The sequence below is a fragment of the Artemia franciscana genome, chromosome 11, assembly GCF_032884065.1.
Source record: "Artemia franciscana chromosome 11, ASM3288406v1, whole genome shotgun sequence".
In the NCBI taxonomy this organism is placed as follows: Eukaryota; Metazoa; Arthropoda; class Branchiopoda; order Anostraca; family Artemiidae; genus Artemia; species Artemia franciscana.
The window spans coordinates 717,820-735,262 of record NC_088873.1 but is presented as its reverse complement, the minus strand read 5'-3'; the positions used below and the strand labels follow the sequence as shown (position 1 = coordinate 735,262).

The 17,443-nt window shown below is 34.9% G+C and overlaps 1 long non-coding RNA gene across 1 annotated transcript in view; it reads left to right on the top strand.

Moving 5' to 3' along the window:
- Positions 1 to 4,260: 4,260 nt before the first annotated feature.
- Positions 4,261 to 17,443, top strand: part of LOC136032654 (uncharacterized) — a 30,387-nt gene continuing 17,204 nt past the window's right edge. The window contains exons 1-2 of the long non-coding RNA XR_010618754.1: positions 4,261 to 4,343; positions 8,966 to 9,153. This is a non-coding gene — a long non-coding RNA (uncharacterized LOC136032654). The remainder of the gene's footprint in view (positions 4,344 to 8,965; positions 9,154 to 17,443) is intronic.

The following is a 17,443-nucleotide window of genomic DNA, read 5'->3' as shown; positions in this document are numbered from 1 at the left end:
GGTCACAAGATTATTACTTAACCAAGTGCCGAAGTTGTACCTGAGGGTGATTCAAATGACGAAGAGCCACCACCTTCCTCAAAAAGGATAAAAACTGAGTCTAGTAGGGAACCAGCTGTTAATATATCAACCAAGCCAACAGCTAGTTCTGACGCAGTTAAGAACGACAATTCTACGCCATCAGTAAGTAGTTCTGCAAGGAAAAGTAAAGAGGACGAGGCTATGGAACTAAGCGGGCTACCCTATTGGAGCAAGTGTACCCTTTTTACTAGTGAGCACAGTGTCCTCTTATGAAGAGGCAGAGGCACTTGACTGTTCTGAAACATTGAAGACTTCTGAAATCATGGAGATGATAGTCCGATAATCTAATTGCTATGCTATGAGAGAAAAGGGCTATAAGCTTGCCCTTACAGTTGCTAACCTCCACATTAGTAGTGGGGGCTTTTTGGATTTAGAAAGACCCATAGCCACTACTCTTTTTTTCCTGAATTACTTAAGATCACGAAGAAGTTAACGGCGATTCGCTCAAGACGCAAGTGTCATTAATTTTCTTCAAGACGCAGGTGCTTACTACGTAATAGGTAATGTCATCTAAAAGATATAGATGTTTATTACGTAACAGAGAGTGTATATTCTCTGACTGTGGAAAAACCCCACAAGGGTCAGGAAAAACCTTCGCGGCCCCACCAAATTATGATCTATTTGTTTGTTAGGTGATAGAACTTGTTAGAATTCAGGGAGTCAATGATCAGGCGGGGAAGTCCCGATTGTAGAAAATTGATCATTGTCCAATATTTATAGGTGACAATGACGCAATCTTACGTGACTTGTTTTGGTTCTGTTGCACCTTTATAATCCAGCAAAAACTGATTTTGAAGGTCAACAACACGTAAGATGTTAGATATTACGAAAAGAGTTCAGTCTGTCAACATAAAAGACATTATTCATGGCATATTCTTTAGTAATGCATGCTTTTACTCTATTTGATGTTGAAAGTGCTAGCAATGGCGAAATGAAACATAGAGTGCCTAACGGAGCAGTAGAAATTACAAGTGGTTGCCGACCAACGCTAGAATGGGACAAAATGTTTGCACGATATGTAGTAACAATAAGCAAATTCAAGTCGGAAGAATAGTTTTACTTTGCAGCAAAAATAAATTTAATGCATATAAAAAGATTAAAATACAAATTAAATGCATTAGTGAAATATATTGAAGAAAACAATCTGAGTCAATCTATAAAAAAGGTTGAATTTGTTGGGATATTTTACTAGCGAGATAGAATTTTCCTTTGATGTTAGTCTATAATCGGTAGTAAGAACGTCATTATTAAACATAACTGGATTTGAGAAACCAAATGTCATAGGGAATCTAGTGACTTTTGAAAAATGTTTGATCCTAAATGATGATTTTCAACAGTCATCTCTTCAAAGGAAAACACTTTTTCAGAAAATGCTTAACAATATAATCAAAAATGATTTTCTGTCTTTAGACTCTTGTAAGAAAATTTTACGTCATGGTCCGGATGAATACCCAATTTATTAACGTATTAATTGAAATAAAACAAAAGGATATTGTGGATTTGCCTTGGCTACGCCAGATCAGCATGAAGAACTCTTTGCACAATGGGAGCTGCAGCACCTGACGAATCATTCCTTATCCTAAAGCTACAATTGGTGAGAGGAAACATATATCGATGGTTTGATGCAAATTTATTAGCTTTGAATGTATAAAAATCGTTTCTTCTTATATTCTCTCGCGTAGCCAAAGCTGCCATACAGTGACAGAGCTTCAAACATCTAAGAGATCCATATCCCGCCCAGCTGACTGGTTTGTTTGATTCCTTGGGGTATTTCTAGATGAAAACCTATCTTTCAAGCGGCATATTGAGTCGATGAGGTTAAAGCTTTCTTGATATCTTGGAATTATTTGGAAGTTGAAACGAGTCTTTCCTTTCTCTATCCTTCATCTCTTATACTTCTCTCTTATTTACCCTTATTTATGTTACTGCTTGTCAGTGTGGATATCTACATTTCCACCTTTACTTACACTTTACATACTCTCCAACTGAAATCAGCAGAAGTCCTGCAGTCTACTACCCTATTGCTGTTGAACTTCTGAAGACAAAAGATATTCATACGCTACATCTCTCTATGATTGCATTTCAATATTTCCGTGGAGACCTTCCATCAAGTTTTTCCGGGTTACTTTAGCTTGTTGGAAATGTCAGTCATTATGAAACTAGGAGCCAGGATGAATTGCTGGTGCCATCCACCCTTGCAGTGCGCTCAGACTTTGGTCTGGTAGTTGCTGTCGAGCCGGATGGAACTCCATTCCTGTTGAGAATCGACGCTCCTGTGCCCTAGGCTCCTTCAAGAAACAGTTAAAGAAATGTTTACTAAAAACAAATACAAAATTAAATAAAATAAAATAAATTATAATATTCATCAGCTACTTATATTAATTAATTATTTAGAACGAAATTAATTATTTAGAAATGGATGGTATGAGCATTGGTTCCTCGATTTGTATGGTTCAACAGATTTATTAGAACTTTAACCCTTGCCAAATTTTAGATTAAATTTACGACCATTTCCACTACCTACCTACGACACGTAATTGTCAAGATTCCCATTAAATTGCTGGTATTTCTTTGTTCACAAGTTTACCGAAGGAACCTGTTGTGCACCCCCCCCCCCTAAAGAAAATCTTGGATCCGTCCCTGACTTAAAACAAGTAGAAACTACCACAAGGAGGATTACAGCTAAAGTCCCCTATGCCGTTTATTGACCATAACGTAATTTGCACTTTACTAAAAACAAAATACATTTTAGACGTTTTCTCTTTTATAACGTTAATAAATGTAAAATGTTGAGGCCTTCAGGAATGAAATAATAGGATTTATTTGTGGTTGAAGTCCATAGCCCACAGCAAAATACATAAAACAAACAACTGTTACAGAAAAATTACAAAAATCTTGACATAATCCTTGATTATGTTATTGAGCTCTATGATCCATCGCGAGTCGGAAGAATCGTGCCAAATTACATTCATGAAACATTCATCCGCACACACTCGCACCAACCACTAAAAAACAAAACCCTCCCTACCCTACATACATTTACCTACCCTCCGTAAGCTTCAAAACTCAGCCTTCGTGTCAATTAATAGCTTTATTTCATTTTTATTGAAACTCAATTGAATAACATAACTTAACCCCAAATCTCCTTGACCGACAATACAGACCCAGAGAAGCCGAAAGCGATCACTGGGCCTGTGAACGCCTGTTTTCTCGGGTTTCATTTATTTATTTATAGTGAGTATAATAGTCGTTTTAAGCTTGAAATATTATTTGAATTTATTTCCACTCATAGTTGGTTTAACGTAGTTCTTTGTTTTCCTTAGGAAAAATTCTTTTTTTTTCGAATGAGTTTTCGATTTAATTAATCTAAAGAAAGCGTGAATAAAATTTAAAAGAAAACATAAACGGTGAATAGAAAGCACAAATAAATTTATAAAAAAATACTTTGACTCAGTGGTCAAAGTATAGCAAAATTGCCGTCTTACGTTGAAACATTGAAACTATAAGACCACAGAAAAAAACATGTCGAAAACCTATTCAAGGAACTTAAACCCGAGTCACAATTAGCCAAACTGTCTGTTACGTAGTCAACGTAATAATATGGCCTTTATAAAAAGTTACATAAACTTGTCATTCACGTGGTGAGTGAAACGAGATTACATTTGACCTGCTGAAAACGAGTGTTATGCAATATATTGGCTGAGACGGAAGCTAAACCCGAAAATTGTATTATTTTGTATTACCGCTAAAACCATGGACCGTGTTCTGTTGTTCTTTATTCCTTTCTTCTTTGTGGCGGGTTGAAGAGAGAAACTTTAAAGTTAATTACTTAAAATCATTTTATTTACATTTTTACCGTGTCCACTTCCGATTTTCAAAATTACAATTTGACTAGGTTATAAGCCCGTTACCATTTATTTTGTATTTTTTTCCTTTTTAAGTTATTACACTGCGGAAAACTTGAGAATTTTTACACTCTCGATCATTTGTATGACAAAGATCAGATGGGATAATAGCCGGTTAGTTTGCTTTGACTAGTGATAGAAAATAGTGTCTTACCAAGACACTAGGCTTACAGAGCCTAGGTTGGCTCTGAAAAATTGCATTTAATGACTTTGTTCTCTTTAGTTTGAATGAGTTAATATTCTCACTTCATTCTTTTTGTCAGTCCTGGTTGAACTTCGTTGAAGTAAGGATGTTAGGGCTGTTTTAAAAAAAAGTTTTTAAATAACATTATTTAGTTTTAATTCTCACAATTTAATGTAAGTTTATTTATATATACATATTTTCTCTCTTGCTCTCGTATTGTGCTGAAGACGGCCCTTGGACCTTGGGTCGAAATATTCACAGAACTGATTACCGCTGTCTTGGAAAAAATTTTCCTTTTGTTTCTACTTTGTATTTGTTTGTTATGGAAAGGCAGTGTGGTCTTCATCGCTATTTTCTTACCAAGGACGTTCAAGTTAAGATTTGGGATTTGCCAGGGACTGAAGAACAGGCAATTATATTTCTCCAGGATAAGGGGCTGTTGCCCAAAACCAGAAAAATGCGTCAATGGACGCACCATGACTTTGTACTCTTATGAAAAGCTACATTGTTGGAACTAGGCCATGTTAGAAAACCGTCAATACGTGGTTTTCTAAAAGTAGAATACCATATGTTACTATAATTCGTTTCATTTATTTCTGGGTTAACGAATTGTTTTGGCCTTGTGTGAACAAGAGCTTGGCATTTCTAAAGAAACGGTTGTTGATTGGAATAACTACCTCCATGAAGTGTGCATGTTTCTGTGTAACAGAAAAACTGTAGGAAAATTGGAGGAATCGGTCATTCAGCGGAAATAGATAACTTTTGTTTACAAGAAGCAAAAATGATGCAGGAAGAATATTACCGCGACAGTGGGTGTTTGGTGGAGTGTGCAGGGAAACCGGGGAAAACACGGTCCCCGACCGTGGAGCAGAAGCTTTACTCCAACAAATTAAGCTTTACATACAGCCAGGATCAAGAATCATTTCAGATTGTTGGAAGGGCTACAACAAAAGTGAACTGGAACAGGCAGGTTTTACTCATTTGAAGGTAAACCACAAAAATAATTCTGTTGACCCAGAAACCGGTGCATCTACCCATAACGCAAAGAGAATGTGGGGCTCCGTAAAATGGCGTAATAAACGGTACTGAGGTACATTCCGCCATCATTTACAATCATACTTAGTAGGGTACATGTGGCGGGCGGCAGTAAAAGCAGAAGGAAAACCTCCTTTTAATGCGATTCTTAACGACATTTCTGCGTTCTGGGCAGAAAATTGTTAGTTGTAATTTCACAATTTTCCTAATTAAGTATCATATTTTCATCATATGTCGTTTTATTTAATTAGCTTTATCAAAATTTCACTTTTTGAGTGTTTATTATATAACCGATAAGTACGACGCTGCAATTTGTCTAAGATTCTGACGGGGGAAGGAATACTTTAATTCTAAATCCTATTCTGATTCCTAGTGTACCGAATGCGATGGTTTTTTCGCGTAAAATAGACTTAAGTATATCTGCAAGTAACTTGAAAAAGGTGAGGTTCATCATGGACCATATCTGGAATTTTATTTGGGGGGGGGGGGGGTTACATAAGGATTTTTTCGGGGAGCACGCATAAAAATCCTCAAAAAATATATAAGAAATCAGTTTATATCTATTTTTGTTACGCCTTTCCGAGTCAGGAAAACATTTTTTTTCGGGGGGGGGTCAACCCCCTACCCATAAATTGGATACGGCCTTGGGCTTACCCCTTATTGACTCTCAGACGTCCCTCTTCCTTCGGGGAGCTTTCAGAAAATATTGAATATTGGAGGTGTAGGTACGAAAATTCAATTGTTTCGAATAAAATATCAGAAGCAAGAACGTCCTTAACCTATATGAGGAACGGGTAGATATATTCCTCTCCTCGTGATAATTTAAATAACCATGAACAACTAACCCTTTTTGGTGACTTGATGACTAAAAAATACTAAAGATTAATATACTGAATCCCTCCTTAAAGGTCTTGAGCCCCTTTCCCTCGTGAACTGGTCACTTGCTTTATTATACTAAGTTTTCAGTAAATCCCAACCACTTCAAAGCTGCTAGTACGGAGTTGAGGGGGCAACAGCCTTCCCCACTCTTTTTCGAAATAATTTTTGCTATTTTTAACTTCTAACGTCGTTTTACTTGAATTTGAAAAATAACGTGTTTATTTAACACAACCGATTTTTCACCATGTAAATATAATTGTTTGCTTCTTCCGTGAAATAGACGAGTGATCCTCAGGTTTAAGTAGTTAATTCTTTACTTTTCACGCTAAACTGTTGTCTTTTTTTGCTTTACTGAGAATAGTTAATAATCTCAACGTTTATTTTATTTAGTATTTTAATGTTACGAAACAGAATAGGAAATCTGATAACTACGCAATGAGAATGCATGCAAAAGGAATTTTGTGTCACACACCACAAACTGATGGTTCGTAGTTCGTATTAGTTACCTAATCATATACCTTAATCATCAACCTTAAGGCTGATATACAGCACAGAAAGGAAAAGTTCACCCGCTGTGGGATCCCATGCTATATCTTTGTAACATAAAAGAACTTAAGGGTGACAAAAAGAGAATGACATTTGTCTGACTGTTCAAAAAAAAAAAAAAAAAAAGTTTAAAGAAAACCGGATAAGTGACGTATCATAGGATAAAGTTGAAATTTCTCGAAAAGCAGAAATTAATACCCTTTTTCTGAAGAATTATCAAACAGTTCGCGGTAACGAACTGTAAGTAAGGAGCGACCCGGCTCAATAGTAAGCGAAACTCTAAAAACGGAATTTAGATACCAATAGATACATCAAAAGAATCGCATTTTTGTGCTAACTTCAAATATATAAGTTTCACCAAGTTTAGTTCAATCCATCAAAACTTAAGAGCCTGAGAATATACGCCTTATTTTCGAAAACGGGGGAAACAGCCCCCTCAAGTCACAGAATCTTGATGAAAATCACATCACCAGATTCAGCGTATCAGAGAACCCCTCTGCAGAGGTTTCAAGCTTCTATCTACAAAAATGTGGAATTTTGCATTTTTTGCCAGAAGAAAGATCATGTATGCGTGTTTCTTATTTTTTTTTCTTTCCAGGAGTTATCGTTCCAGCGGTGAGTGGCCTTAGAGTATCGTAAGAGGTCTCATTCGAATGGGAATAAAAGTTCTAGTGTCCTTTTAAAGTGACTAAAAATAGGAGGGCAGCTAAGCCCCCTCCCGCGCTCATTTTCCCCAATGTCTCCTGATAAAAGTTTGAGATAGCCATTTGGCATAGTCAAAAACTTGATAAATATGTCTTTGAGGATGACTTAATCCCCCACAGCGGGGGAAGGCCTGCAAGTTGTGAGCTTTGCCCATTGTTTATATTTATTATTGGTTATTGGGAAGTATACAGAAGTTTTCTGGTGGGGGGGGTCAGGGAGAGAAGGTTACGTGGGAGGATCTTTTCCTGGAGGAATTTTTCATGGAGGAAGGGAATTTTCCATGAATAACCTGTCATGAAAGAGTGTCGGTGGATGCAGAGTGGGGAGAGGGGATGGTGCCTGAAACCACCTAGAGGGAGCCAGATTTTCCGGGACGACCTGATTAATAATCAAAAATAGTTAAAAAAAACTGTTTTTTTCTCTTTAATTTCTTGAAAGGGTTACTGTATTGGATATTAAAAAATATTGATAATAAATAATGGATTATTGAAAACATCGGTGCTGGCCCGAAAGTATTGCAGTTTCTGCCAAAGTGAACTTTATGCAACCTGGGACTAAACAAATCGAATCGGTGGGTCAAACCTGTGGGTCTAACACTAGGATATTTGCATCTATTAGGTACCAACCATTAATGTCAATCAATCAATCAACCAATCAGTCAATGTAGGTTACAAATATTGCTGCAATTAGTATGTGATGATGTTTTGAGAGTTACTCAGGATAATTTTGAGGGTTTGCCTTGTTTGAGAATTGAGTCTTGTATTCTTCATGATGTCAGGTCTGAAGTGCGTTGAATATGATCGGGGGCAGAAAAATTTTTCCACGTCGCCTCAAATTAGCAGGGAAGTGAAAACAGGGTGATGTCAGACATGACTTTTATGAACAGAAAATAATAATCAAAGTAAAGATTAATTTCAGATAGGATTAACTTTGGATTAGGATTAGAATTCTGATACCAAAGCTCTTATTATTTTTATATTATTTCGAAATGGAATTCCCCTAGTAAATAATTTTGAACTTGTATTGACATCTCACTCCACTCTGCCTAAGCACACTGAAAAGCTATAAAAAGAGCTGAAACATTTGTAGTAGTCTTAATGTAAGTGTTCGGGGAAATGTTGGGCGTGGGGGATTGGGAAATGGGAAGTGGGATGATTTGAACGGAAACTAAAAGCTCCACTACCCTTTTCAAGTGAACAAAAAGATTAGATGGTAACTACTCTCCCTTCCATGCCCCCTTTCCCTAACAAGAATTTTGAGATAGCCATTTTTATCAGCATAAATGAAAGGTCTAGCAACTAGACTTGTGAAAAGGAGAAAAGTTACCCATTTATCAAGCAAGTTTAAATCATTCTCTAAGAACAATTATAAATATTATTATCTAATGGCATAGCTATCTTCTCTTTATGGTACAAATTATAGCTATGTGCCAGTTGGAAAATCAAAGGGATCATAAGCCTTAAGCTCCGGTCATAGAAGTCTCAGAATAAGATATTTTTTTCAGGGCTGGAAGAAGGGACAAAATCTGAGCAAAACATATTTGTGGCTTTGAGTCTCATTATAACTGATTTAACTCTACGTGAAACAGTAATCAAGACTTAAATTTTAGCAACCCAGTTCTATTTTTCAGATTCTGTAAAATCCGTTATCTACTACTACTAACAGAACATTACAGCACCAAGTCACCTGTGGCCAACAGCCAACAGAGCCATGTGCACTTACCCCCTCCATTCTGTCCGTGGCTTCACTCTTTCATCCGTCCCATGATGCGTCCATCGATTGTGTTACCAGTGGAAAAATTGGACAGTACATCGTGGGGTAAAGTCATTTACGCAGAATTGTTTTTTTTTGAGGAGGAGGAGCCAGGATACAAATTTTATTTAATGGTTTGAATGAGAAGCTCCCAGAAGTTTTAGAAATTTTAGAATTTCGTTGGGGTTGGTGGCCTCTAGGTCTCCCTGCGTTTCACCCTAATGTAATATATTTTACGAAAAACCCAGCATAATTTGAATCACAACCTAAGGCTAAGAAAAAACTAAATAAACAGATAACGCTGAATTGCGAATGAAGTCTCCGAATAGACTTAATCCCCCCTGAAATATTTACCTTCTTGGGGAGTGAGAGGTGAAAAAAGCTGTATTTAACAAGAAAATAACTTCTAAAGAGTTTTATGCTTTTAGCCAGGCTATATCTGTACCGGTATGTCTTTTGTCTTCAAACGGGAGGTGGGGTAAATTCCTGATAGACCATTCGTGACGGCACTCATGTACCAAATATAATCCTATGTTCACGCAAGAAATTGTGCGCATGCGTAAGGTCTTCCTGCCCACCCACCCTCTGAAATTCCTACACTTTACTTATAATTCATCTGTTTGATAATTTCAAGAATTTGCGTCCACCCATCTAGGTACCATGCTCAACCTCCCGCTAAAAAAAATTAAAAAATGCCCGCTTTGTTTGTTGGCAAGATATTCAGTTTTAACAAGCATTGTTAAGCCATAGTATTCTAATTTAGAAAATTTGTCAACGATGTAAACAATAGGATTTGGATATACCAGTATTATCAAACAAGAAAATTTATTTATAAAAGTACTTTGTAGTTGATTAATATGACCTTTAATCTTTTACGTAATTTTAAATATTGACAAAGAAATGTAAAGGCAAGATAAGACTAGAATTCACCTAAACTATCATAAAATTAGTCATAAACAAAAATGATATTAGTTACCAAATATTTCTAAATTAATCTGTTTCTAAATTTGATTAATTTAAAAAACTTTTTCCACAAGACAAGTTTTTCAAAGAAAAGTAAAGAGCTCCATTAAGCCAAGATTGAGCAAAAATAAAGTCAAATAATCTTCGAAGCGTAGAACTACCACAAATCACTATCAATAAATAAATGAAATGAAACTCAAAACGAACAGACATTACAATAAAGAGGCGAGTCAAACTAACAAAAGGCAAAGATTAGCATGGGTAGGGATGATAATCCTTATGCCTTCTAAAGACCAGAACACAATTGGCGCTTTACTGAAAAAAACAAACAAATGACCGTGGATTGTCAGTTTAATTGACATATAATGACATTTCTTCCTTAAAACCTTCTCAAAACCTTAAGGTTTTGATATTTTTTATTATTTTTTTATTTATGAAAGTAGGAAAGGTGAAAACATTTCAAAAGTAATTTGTTTTAAGTAAAGTGCAAATTGTGTTTTGGTTTTGAGAAGGCATAGGGGTTATCCACCTTACTCATGTTAATTTTTGCTTGCTCTGAGTTTGACTTGGCTATTCATTTTAATTTCTGTTCGTTTTGAATTTCATTTATTCAAAATTTTGTTTAGATATGTTTTGGGAATTGATGGGCGAGGGGGGCGGGACTTGATGCACTCCAATCACAATTGACTAGTAAAAAGGACACTAGCATTTTCAATTTCCAATCGAATGAGCCGTTTTCGAAGTTTCTACGACAACAAACGGTCATCTCAAAAATTCTATCGTATGCATCTTGGGAAATTAGAAGGTTTGCAGGGGGGATTATCCACCCTCCGATCACTATGAAACTTAAAAAGGGCACTAGAATTTCTGATTACCAGTCCAATGAACCCCGTCCGAAGTGTACACGGTCAACCTTTCTATATAAACCTTATATGCCCCAGGGCATAGTTTACCTTGACTTGAGGGATGTGGGGGTTGTCATCCTTAAAGACATAATTTCCCACTTTTTCCATTACGTTGGACAAAATAGCTAACTCAAAATTTTGTTTCTATGTTTTTGGGGACTGGTGGGCGTGGGAGGGGGGCTAGTTGCCCTCCAGTCCCTTTCGACGATCGAGTGAGCTCTTTCCGAAGTTTCTACGACAACTCCTTCGATAAGAAGTGTCATAGTCTATACAAAAAATAGTGCCCTTTTTACTTAGGCAGCGCTATAGCCCTGCCCATGATACCTTATATGCCCCCAGGGCATAACTTAAAATCGTCTCCCTGAAGGCTACGAGGGGTTGTCAAACTCAAAGACATAATTTCCGGACCTTTCAATTACAACGCAAAACGCTATGGCTATCTCATGAGCAAAATGGCTATCTCAAAATTTCGATTGGTTGTGTTTGTGGAAACGGTGGGCGTAGAAGGGGGTTAGTTGCCCTAAAATTGCTTTTGACTGTTAAAAAGAGCACTAGCCCTTTCAATTTCCAATTGAAAAAGCGCATATTGAAGTTTCTACGGCGACAAGTAGCCTTCTAAAAATTTCTACTCGATGTATTTCGGCAAAATACGAGGTGTGGAAGAGGGGGTATCCACCCCCCCCCATCACTCCGAATCTCAAAATGAAACTAAAACTTCTGGTTAGCATTCCTAGTGAGCCCCTCCGCAGTTTATACAATCATTCTTTCTGTATAAGCCTAATACGCCCACAAGGTATAACTTAAAACCCTTACCCTGACGGCTATAGGCGTTTTTTGTAACTTTTTGGAATATCTTTTGGAACTTAGAGTTTCTTGGGGGAACTCAGGTAGATTTTTGAACTTAGAAAAAAAATTTTGGTGACAACCGAATTTTTTTGAACAGAGAAATTTTCTCTTGAACTTAGAATCTATTTTTTACTTAAAAATTATCAAACAAGCACAATTAAGAACAATAATCGTCGCTATTTACTTAAGAATTGTTTCAATTTTTTTACCTGTTTTAAAATAAGAAACACTGGCACACAAAAAGAGAGAGAGGCATATATATACACACACACACACAAACACACACACATATATATATATATATATATATATATATATATATATATATATATATATATATATATATATATATATATATATATATATATATATATATATATATATATATAAAGAGAGAGAGAAAGAGAGAGAGAGAGAGTACCAAACACTGTAAACTGGGATCTTTTTTAGCATATTTAAAGTACCAAGGACAGTAAAAATAAAATATGCCTATTTGAATGAATTTAGAGGAAATTTACACGACTATATCTATATATATAAAAATAAGTTGTCTGTGGATCTGTGGATCTGTGGATCCACAGAAAAAACTAAAAAAAAAACTGAAAAAACTAAAAAAAGGCAAAAACTACAAAAAAAACTAAAAACTAATAAAAAAAATAAAAAAGCTAAAAAACTAAAAAAACTAAAAAAACTAAAAAAACTAAAAACTAAAAAAAAAACTTAAAAAAAGGAAAAAACTGAAAAATAGAAGAGAAAAAGAAAACTAATAAAATTAAGAATAAAATAAAAAAAAAATAAAAAAGATAAAAACTAAAAAAAAAAGTAAAAAGAAAAAACGAAAAAAACTAAAAAAGCTAAAAAAAAAGGTAAAAACCAATAAAAAACTAAAAAGAAAAAAAGGAAAAAAAAACTAAAAAAACTAAAAACTAAAAAAAAAACTTAAAAAAAGGAAAAAACTGAAAAATAGAAGAGAAAAAGAAAACTAATAAAATTAAGAATAAAAATAAAAAAAAATAGAAAAGATAAAAACTAAAAAAAAAGTAAAAAGAAAAAACGAAAAAAACTAAAAAAGCTAAAAAAAAGGTAAAAACCAATAAAAAACTAAAAAGAAAAAAAAGGAAAAAAACTAAAAAAAATTTTCATCTAAAAAACTAAAAAAAACTAAAAAAGGTAAAAACTAAAAGAACTAAAAAAGAAAAAAACTAAAAAAAGGAAAAAAACTGAAAAATAAAGGAGAAACAATCTAAATAAATGACGACACTCAAAGAGAAAGCGACCGAGACAAAAGGAATGTTCGATTAGCAATCAACAAAGCACCGGGACACAGGGAGTATAAATGACGACGACCGGGACACAGGGACATAACTACAAAGGGGACGCCGGGGTGCACAGGGGGATATATAAATGAATAAAATTAAGAATAAAATAAAAAAAAATAAAAAAGATAAAAACTAAAAAAAAAAGTAAAAAGAAAAAACGAAAAAAACTAAAAAAGCTAAAAAAAAAGGTAAAAACCAATAAAAAACTAAAAAGAAAAAAAGGAAAAAAAAACTAAAAAAACTAAAAACTAAAAAAAAAAACTTAAAAAAAAGGAAAAAACTGAAAAATAGAAGAGAAAAAGAAAACTAATAAAATTAAGAATAAAAATAAAAAAAATAAAAAAGATAAAAACTAAAAAAAAAAGTAAAAAGAAAAAACGAAAAAAACTAAAAAAGTTAAAAAAAAGGTAAAAACCAATAAAAAACTAAAAAGAAAAAAAGGAAAAAAACTAAAAAAAATTTTCATCTAAAAAACTAAAAAAAACTAAAAAAGGTAAAAACTAAAAGAACTAAAAAAGAAAAAAAACTAAAAAAAGGAAAAAAACTGAAAAATAAAGGAGAAACAATCTAAATAAATGACGACACTCAAAGAGAAAGCGACCGGGACAAAAGGAATGTTCGATTAGCAATCAACAAAGCACCGGGACACAGGGAGTATAAATGACGACGACCGGGACACAGGGACATAACTACAAAGGGGACGCCGGGGTGCACAGGGGGATATATAAATGACGATGGCGACTCAGGGAATGGTCGATTCACAGGTGGGACATAGGGACACAACTACAATGGCGCGTAACTAATATGGCGCGTAACGACTTACGCGCGCGGGTGGGCTTGGGGGGGTTCACGAAGCGCCCCCACCAACTAGGTGTTGGGGTGGCGCGAAGCGCCACCCCAACAGCTAGTATACATTAAAAAAAAGAGATATAGGGTGTTCCATTTTTTTAATGAAAACATATTGGGTATGAGTGGGAGGCAAGTAAAAAAATAAAATAATAAAAGGAACGTGCGTGGCAAATCAAGAAAACAGGAAAATCAGGAAAATCAGTAAAATAGGAAAATCAGAAAAACAGGAAAATCAAGAAAACAGGAACATCAGGAAAACCAAAGATTCCAAACAGCTTACGAAGTTGTAGTTGTCTTTGGGAATTAGTAGGCTGTTAGTGATTAAATTCTTTCAGACAACAAGTGGAGCGTTTAGCGTTCAGCGTGGCCAAACTGACGAAAACATGATACTGCCCCAAAAATCTCAAAAGTTTCGCGAATATCTTAGAAATCGTGGTTTTCAAGAATGAACAGACATAAAATAAATGGGACCAGAGGGAGAAAGTATTATTATTTTTGTGTTTTTGGTACCCTAAGGACTAACTATTGGTACCTAAGGACTAGCTATTATTCACAGAATGCTTGTGAGGTCTCTAAACAAGGTAAAAAACAACAATGACATCACAAGCTTCATTTGCCACTACGTCTCTATGGGTGAAAAAATATACCATATTCAAACAAACAAAAAAAAGCTTAAAAATAGATCATGACCCAAATAATATAACATGAAACGGATTCAATAAAACTATTGAAGTGAATGGCGCAAATCAGTAGTTCTGAGGGGTATTTGTATCCCTCGGAACCACTGATATTTTTCCTGGAATTTTCATTAAAAAGTACATTATTGTGGGTATTTTCGTTGAAGAAGTCAGAACTGTCCCCTTCCTTTAATTTTACAAAGATAAATTTTGCCCCTCCAAATTATTGGTGAGTTGGGCCGCTTAGAGAATGTGCTTAGTTTGCCGGGGTCGGCTGTAAAAAAGCTCTAGAGAATATGTCCCAGCCGAGAGAGAAGAGACAAATAAAGAGAGGAAGAGGGATAACCTCCCTTGGATTTCACTTTTCTTCACGTTTTCTTCTGATTGTATAGGGAAAAAAGAAATCACCAGTGCAACAGCAAAAACACAGAAATAAACACACATCATAAAACCAAACATAAAAATCATACATTATAAAAAATAATAATAATAATAATAATAAAATATAAAAAATTACCATAGAAAACATAAAAGAAAGACAGAAGGAGAAAGGAAGACTGTTTTCCTACTTTAGTAATCAATATAGATCAGTACTTGAACAAAGTCTTAACCCTACTCATCCATTCAATTACATAGGTCAAACAGCATAACCATACATAATAGTCATGGATAGATAGTCGTATCGTCATATACCGAATATTAAAAACAATAAATAAGACAAATAATTCAAAGGCAACCACCCAACACAAAGGCTCATCAGAAGAATACACACTTGCCTATAGGATTTCGGCATTTAAAATTCCCCAACCAGGCAAGTGGCGTGCCTACCAAAAATTTCCTATGGTATCCCCGTCCTAGGTATCACCCCCGAAATATATGCCTATTAAAAATAATTGTACAACAACCAAATAACTCCAGATCTAACTTATTCTACCTTGGTTTTGGCCCTCGTGTATTTATGTTAAACTGAATGATCAAACCTATCTACATTCTATATTAATACTGAACAATTGTTAAAAATTTTTAAACTATTATCAAACCGTCTCTGTCTGTGCAAATGTAACCTAAATAAATTCAAAAAAATGAAAGCAAATTAGGACTTTCTAAGAATAAAACATATGCAAAACCGCTGGAAAACCAATCTCAAAGATCAGGGACCCGCCATTCTCAATAACAAGGAAATCAAAATCAACCAAAAATTTCACTAAGTATTGCAAGATAATTATATCGGTATTTACTTTAAAGTTCATTATAATGAAAACTAAATTTTTTAAATTGCCAAGTAATGATTTATATTTCCTTCATTAGATCATCTTTATTGATTATTTGTAACTGTTCATTGTTCTGTAACATCTGAGGAGTTATTAGAACTATTAGAAATTAATGCCTTGTCTATGTCTTCTTTATGCTGGTGAAGCCGTTTTTCTAGATTCTGATGGGTTCCGCCAACATAGTAATTGTCACAGTCGTATTGTATTTGATAAACCCTTACTTGGCGAGTAACAGGGACTTTATCTTTACCGGAGTTTAAGAAATTTTAAGTGTTTAAGAAGTTTATCAAATATTCACTTAATCGAATTCCACTGTATTGAAAAATTTCCCTATTGTTCCTAAGTTGAGTTTGTTTGGTACTTCACCCTATAGACTCTAGAATATTATCCACTCATACAGTTGCTTTTTCTTTCTACTTTGCTCAGAACTCCAGGTTTTCACAAAATCAACGAGTGCTTTACGGACCGAGTATAAATGTTGTACTTCAATACTTCTACTATGCCACGGACTATAAGAATCTCCAATTACGTACTCCCATTTTTTTCAATTAAACAACAAAAACCATGTCATGTGATTTCTCAAGCAGCTAAAGAGTTGAATACCAAGAGATACCTCCTTTTTCTTGGACAATTTAACCATTTTTAAATTTAAGGCCTGTGATTCCACTGCAAAATCACAGGCCTTACAGACAGTAATTAGCTAGCAGAAAAGATTGACATACAGGGAGATTTTGGGATTGCAGAATTTCTTGTTATAGAGACGTTTTATAGAATTTCTAAGGAACTTACAGGATATTAAAAAAGTTATTTGGGAATATTATTTGAAATTACAGAACGTTTCTAGAATTTTGGAAGATTCATTGCAGAATTTCTTCATCCAATTTTAACGAAATCAATCCGCAAGAATTTTAGCGGAGGAGGGGGAGGGGGCAAAACATAGTTTTCAAAATTCTCAAGGGGATGTTTTACAGTTTTTTTCATTGGAAGTACTCAGAAAAGCGGTTTTTAATGAAGTACCGAGTAAAATGTATTTCTCAAAATTAAGGGGGTGAGGGTTAGGGCAAAAAACCTTGGAGGTAAATGACCCCCCCGCCTGTAAATACCAGGACCTATATTATGGTATTACTTATCCAGTATGAAGCTTTCTTGTGTAGATGTGAGACTTCTACGCAAAATAGCCCAGCCGTAGGACCGACGCAGCTCATCGCAGTGATGCATCAATTTGAATCAGCTTAATCGTACCAAACTGTGGTCATTTTCCTCATTTGTCATTGAAAAATTAAGTATCCCCAATGAACACCCTTATTTATATTTTTCTTTTGCTACTTAGTAACACGCGCATACCATTTAACTTATCCTCACAATTCCAGATGACCTTGCTGATAGTATTATTCCTAATACTTCAGTAAAAACGAGTCCAAGTAAGGTCCTAGAAATCTTGTGTCTCCATAGAACAAGAAGCTTAGAAATATGATTAATTCCGAAGAGTTTGAAACGTGATGCAATAGTACCGTGTCCTTCTCTCT